Source organism: Eurosta solidaginis, chromosome 4 (assembly GCF_040869045.1).
Source record: "Eurosta solidaginis isolate ZX-2024a chromosome 4, ASM4086904v1, whole genome shotgun sequence".
Classification (NCBI taxonomy): Eukaryota; Metazoa; Arthropoda; class Insecta; order Diptera; family Tephritidae; genus Eurosta; species Eurosta solidaginis.
The window spans coordinates 238,729,730-238,735,729 of NC_090322.1; positions in this window are offsets into that span (position 1 = coordinate 238,729,730).

The window sequence follows — 6,000 nt, forward strand, 5'->3', positions numbered from 1 at the left end:
CATAATTTCGAAATAGTAAAAGACTTCGTTTATTTGGGAACCAGCATCAACACTAGCAACAACATCAGCACTGAAATCCAGCGAAGAATCAATCTTGCCAATAAATGCTACTTTGGACTAGGTAGGCAATTGAAAAGTAAAGTCCTCTCTCGGCGAACGAAAATCATACTCTACAAGTCACTTATCGTACCCGTCCTGCTATATGGGGCAGAAGCATGGACCATGACAACAGCAGATGAAGCGGCTTTGGGAGTGTTCGAGAGAAAAGTTCTTCGAAAGATTTATGGACCTCTACGCGTTGGCGATGGCGAGTACCGAAGAAGATTTAATGATGAGCTGTACGAGCTATACGCAGACATCAACATAGTCCAGCGAATTAAAACGCAGCGGCTGCGCTGGCTAGGCCATGTTATGCGAATGAAAGATGATGCTCCGGCCAAGAAAGTGTTTCTATCGGAACCCGCCTATGGAAGCAGAGGTAGAGGGCGGCCCCCACTCCGTTGGAAGGACCAGGTGGAAAACGATTTAAACTCCCTTGGTGTGACCAATTGGCGCCGGTTGGCGGAGCGAAGGAGCAACTGGCGCGCCTTGTTGGACGGCCATAACCGTTTAGACGGTTAAGCGCCAATTAAGTAAGTAAGTAAAATAATCACAACAACAAAAAAAGCAAGCAGCCACACTTATGTACATGTACACATTAAAGCAAGCAGCCACACTTATGTGCAAGGCAACGAAAAATATTTCACACACATAACCAGCAGCTTAAAGCAAAAGATTATCTCACATACACATAGTTGCTAAGAGCAGAAATTGTTACTCACACATACACACACATATAGCTAAATAACCAAGTATGAAAAAATATCGAAGAAATCTTACGATTTTAAATTTTATTGTTTAAAATATCGTTCGAACAGATCGTAAGGCTATCTATTATAACCTGGAATATAAAGTATATCTCAGGAAGTTCTATGTGCCGGTTAACAAGTCGCCATTATTATTTCTGCAGAAATTTGCTCTAACATAATATCATCCGCCTAATTCTCTCATAAAATTTTCCAATCAGCTGTCTTCCGTACAGTCCGGCCTCAACTCCTGACACACACGCCTTTCGATCTCATGTTTCGTTCCTCTGACCATGCACCTTTCTTCTCTATTAATCACAACGCACCCTTTTACTGCCCCAACGACGCTTGGCGTTGTAAGCAACGTACTTTTTTTCCGATGTGGCGCTCCCATCTTAGCAGCAGTTCTTCTGAACCTGCTGGTGATTTGGTAATATCGTTAAATTGAAAATTCTCTCTCATAGAGTCGTCTTCTCTTCAGCAAACTTTCTGTGTCTTGGCTACATCTTCCATGTTGAGACCACAGCTTGGACGTATTGTTGCTGCACTTTTCAAGTTCTTATCTCGCTTAAGTCATAAGGCATTTGATAATAATTTTTTTTTTCAAACATTGACGCCGTTTCCACTTGCCACATCACGAGACTTGGCGCCGATGAATCAGATAAATTAAAATGCTGAAATAATTATCAAAGAACTTCTTTCATGGCCATTTATAAAGTCAAGCAAATACAAATGAAATAAGCTCATTATATGATTTTTTAGCTAACATTAAATAAATAGTTTATTGATTACCGCGAAAAATTGCTTAGGGCGATCGTTTGCTGATTAAAAATTTGTAAATCTTGTGAAGGAAGTACCTACATATATGGTTTATAGAGATAGGCACATGATATCGGTATTCACGGAGCCCACTATAGTAATTTATATATTGACGGAATATGACGCATTAGTCGTGTTTTGTTTTAACATGTATGTAGTACATCTACACTTGCGAGCAAAAAAAAAAAACAAAAGCAAAAAAAAAAAAAACACGCTCACTATGATAATGTTTAGAAGACCCATCTATCGGCAATTATTGAAGACTCGTGGTAGTGGTTAAATAACTCTCTACAGGTTGTGATTAATACTGGAAACACGAACCTCTGTTGGTCATTGGTATAACCTAAAGCTGAATCTGTTGCAATGAATCGTGGACACACTAATTTTTCTGTCAAAGAAGAGGAGCATAGTGAGAGATAAAATGGAGAGACACATTTAAGTTGCAGCTGAGTATAATGCATACTGAAATTTAGCAGTAATAATTTTCGGCGCAACGATTTCACGAGTCTCGATAAAGTTATGCACTTGGCAGTCCATATAAAGGTATGAGAGCCACAGTGTTCTTATTTAAAGCTTGAGATAGGTGGGTATGAAAAACAAACAATTGAGGCTAGAAAAAGCTCTTTCGGTATCCAATAGTTAACTGTAGAAACAGATGCGATATTGTAATAATACTCATATTCCCTGGTATTCGGCATTGTTATAGCGACTAACTCTGGAAGAAGAAAGATACATTTAGACTGGCTCTTTCATAAAGTACGGCTCTACGAAAGCCAATGCAGCGGAGGTATTGCCTATGACAAATGTTTAGCCATTCGCGACATTTCTCATTTAACACACATGCCACTTTGGATAGGGCTACGCGTCGAACCAACAGGCATTTGCAAATCCAGGGAAAGCGTTCAAATCCCGAGTGTATATTTAAGATGATGTTGAAAAATGTAAAACCCGAAGATGTAGGCTTTCTAATGTCCGTAACCTGTTCCTTCCAAACCTGTTATGTATAGCCAAAGTATGGCCAACCCTACTGAACCCTTGGAAAGCAGCTGGCCAAGAAGAGTTGTATCTACATATACCTCTGTTTTTACCAGATGTGAATCACCAGTTTTCGGTCCGCCACACATCGTTTGTATTCCTCTAAATGAAATTGCTTGCAAGCAACGTACAAGGTAATCTGCGGTGCGAATTTGTGTTATGCACCCTGATATAGACGCCAAGGCTGAAGAAAGCCCAATAAACCAAGTGGCAGGTGTTTCAGAACACCACTCTAATAATTGTCAGCATATGTCCCTTAGGAAGATAGGACATCATCTTCATAAAGAGGCGCATTTACTCAGAGCCAAAGGATAAAAATAAATGTTTCACTAGTTTTAGTTTGAAAAACTTCTCCTATGTTCATACTCTATGTTGATTTCCTAACTGAAACTATTTGAGCATTTATTTGCATCCTTTGGGTCAGAGCAAATGCTTCTCTCAATGGTGATGACGTTTTATCATCATAAGGAGACATTTGGTGACAGTCTCAGAGCGGTATTCCGCAAGATCTGAAACTTAATACACCGTGTTTTTTTAGTCCTCACGAACATATCAGGGTGATGATATATTTACTTGACGTATACCATGCTGCCATAAGCACTGGGATGAACCTGAAAACAGAAACATGAGCGGTAAAACATAACGCAGCCGATTGAACGACCAGTGCACCGATGGGGCAACAGCGATATTTATAATGTACCTCCATTCTGGTAAGTACAGTCGTGTTGGTTTATAGGGCAGTTTGCTGAGAGTATATAGTGGCAATGAGAAGGCATTGGAGCAAAAGCGCTTGTGTTTGGATAATGTCATGGACTGCGCGGTTTGTTGAATTCTGCCGAAATTGTATGATAAAACTTTTGGTTTAAAAGGCTTTCATAAGAAAGCTATTTCGTTTACGTATTTTTCAAATTGCCTTGTCCTATTGGGCTGTGCCCTAAATCCATATTAATTTAACTTACATCGAGTCAAAGCATTTATGTTTTTTTTCCACCTTAAAGAAACCGTTAAATTTCGTATCAAGCAATAACGTTACAGCAACAGGACACAACACAGGAGCGACCCTTTCGCTCGTCCCAATCGAACTAATTGCTATCTCCATACGTTTTTTTTTTAAATTAACAATGAATGCAAACTGTTAGCATTTTCATTGCACCGTACAATTTTTTTATCCTGAAAAAGTAACCGACCATTAATACCTGCAAAGGATAGAAATAAAACTCTCTTACCAAAGCAGAAGATCAACCTGCAACTGAAGAAAATATGCGCTAAGAAGACAGACAGGTAGCAACAGGTGCATCATCCCTCCCAATGCAACAACATCTTGAAATGATCTCGTAAATAAACACGGCACGTGCGCGGTCTGACAGAGATCACATCTGCAGACTGCATTGGACTCCCCACAACAAACGCGAACAACGACTTTTGCATTTAAGAACGCGCGCGAGAGTGCAGCGAGATCAACTTGGAGGGAAGACAAACACAATAACAATAATAGTATTAATAACTAAGAAGTAGTATCTTGTATTTAAGAGGCAAAGGATGTGACAGCAACGTAGATGGCATAAAAAGGATAAACATCCTGCAGCGCTGCTACGAAGGCTACAAAACGCATTATTAAATTACCCTTTCCCGTTTGAATGCATTCCTCTGTGCGTTTGTGTACAACGATGATCAGTGACTTCTCTAAATTGGTTGCAGCAATGAAAGATCTGCAATGGGCAACAGTTGTTGCAGCTTCACATTTTGCAATGCAAGCTGCATTTTAGCGGCCACCACAGTTGAGCTTGGCATTGTGCGCATGCGCCTTGAATGGGTAAACCGACTGTATGTAGATATTGAGGTGTGTTTGTTTATGCATTTATTTTGATGCAAGGTGCGCACGAGCCAAAAACACACAACGACTGTCTTTTGCCGCTTATTTTTCTTTTAATGATTGTTCAAAACGCAACTGATCCAGTCTGGAGATTAAGGATGTTCACTGCTGCAACAATTGCAAGTCATAAATGGACTCATTCATCCCTTCCGTTGCACTTGCAATTAGGCAGAACTTGATGGTAAGGAATTAACGACCACAGCACGTGGATAAGTAAATATGTAGATTTTTATTTCTTTGTGAAGAATTTTTTGTTTTCATCTGGGCCTTCTTTGGGTAATATTTTTTTGCCCAGCTGTACTTGTAGACAGGGTATTATAACCTTGATTGGATAACGGTTGGTTGTACAAGTATAAAGAAATTGAGATAGACATAGACTTCGATATATCAAAATCAACTGTATCTAAAACAAGTAAGGAAGGCTAAGTTCGGGTGCAACCGAACATTACATACTCAGCTGCCAAATTACAGCTTGCAAAACTTTTAAATTACCTTCTTTTAAAAGCAGGCGGTGCCACGCCCATTGTCCAAAATTTTAATAATTTTCTATTCTGCGTCATAAGGTCAAACCATCTACCAAGTTTCATCGCTTTATCCGTCTTTGGTAATGAATTATCGGTTTTTCGTTTATTTCGAAATTTTCGATATCGAAAAAGTGGGCGTGGTTATAGTCCGATTTCGTTCATCTTAAATTGTGCCTTACATACAAAATTTCATTACTCAAGTATCGTGTTTACGGACAGACGGACGGACGGACATGGCTAAATGAATTTCTTTTTTCGCCAAGATCATTTTGATATGTAGAAGTTTATATTTATCTCGATTAGTTTATGCCGTTACGGGGTACCGTTATACGAACAAAATTAATATACTATGTGAGCTCTGCTCAGCTGAGTATACAAAATTCATTAAGCCATATCCGTCAGTCCGTCTGTCCGTCCGTTAACATGATAACACGATAGGATGATAACTACGCCCACTTTTTCGATATCGAAGATTTAGATGAATGGCAAAAATAAGATAATTCAAAAACGAATCCGCTAAGCTAATGAAATTTGGTAGGTGGATTGGTTTTATGACGCAAGACATAAATTCCCAAAAATTTTGGAATATGGGAGTGGCACCACCCACATTTAGAATAAGAAGAAAATTTGAAAGTTTAACAAGTCGTAAATCAAAAGTCGTTTAAGATATTACATCGAATTTGGCGGAGACATTATCCTTGTCAAATTATATAGACTGAGTGAAGATAACCAAAATAAGTTAAAGACCACGCTCACTTTTCCTATTTGACTGACCTCAGTGGGGGTATGGTTGAGCTAAAGTGCACAGCTGGGTATGTAATGTTCGATTCCACCTGAACTTAGACTTTCTAACTTGTAATACTAACCTTTTTTATTACCAGCGATTGCCTACCTATGATGAATA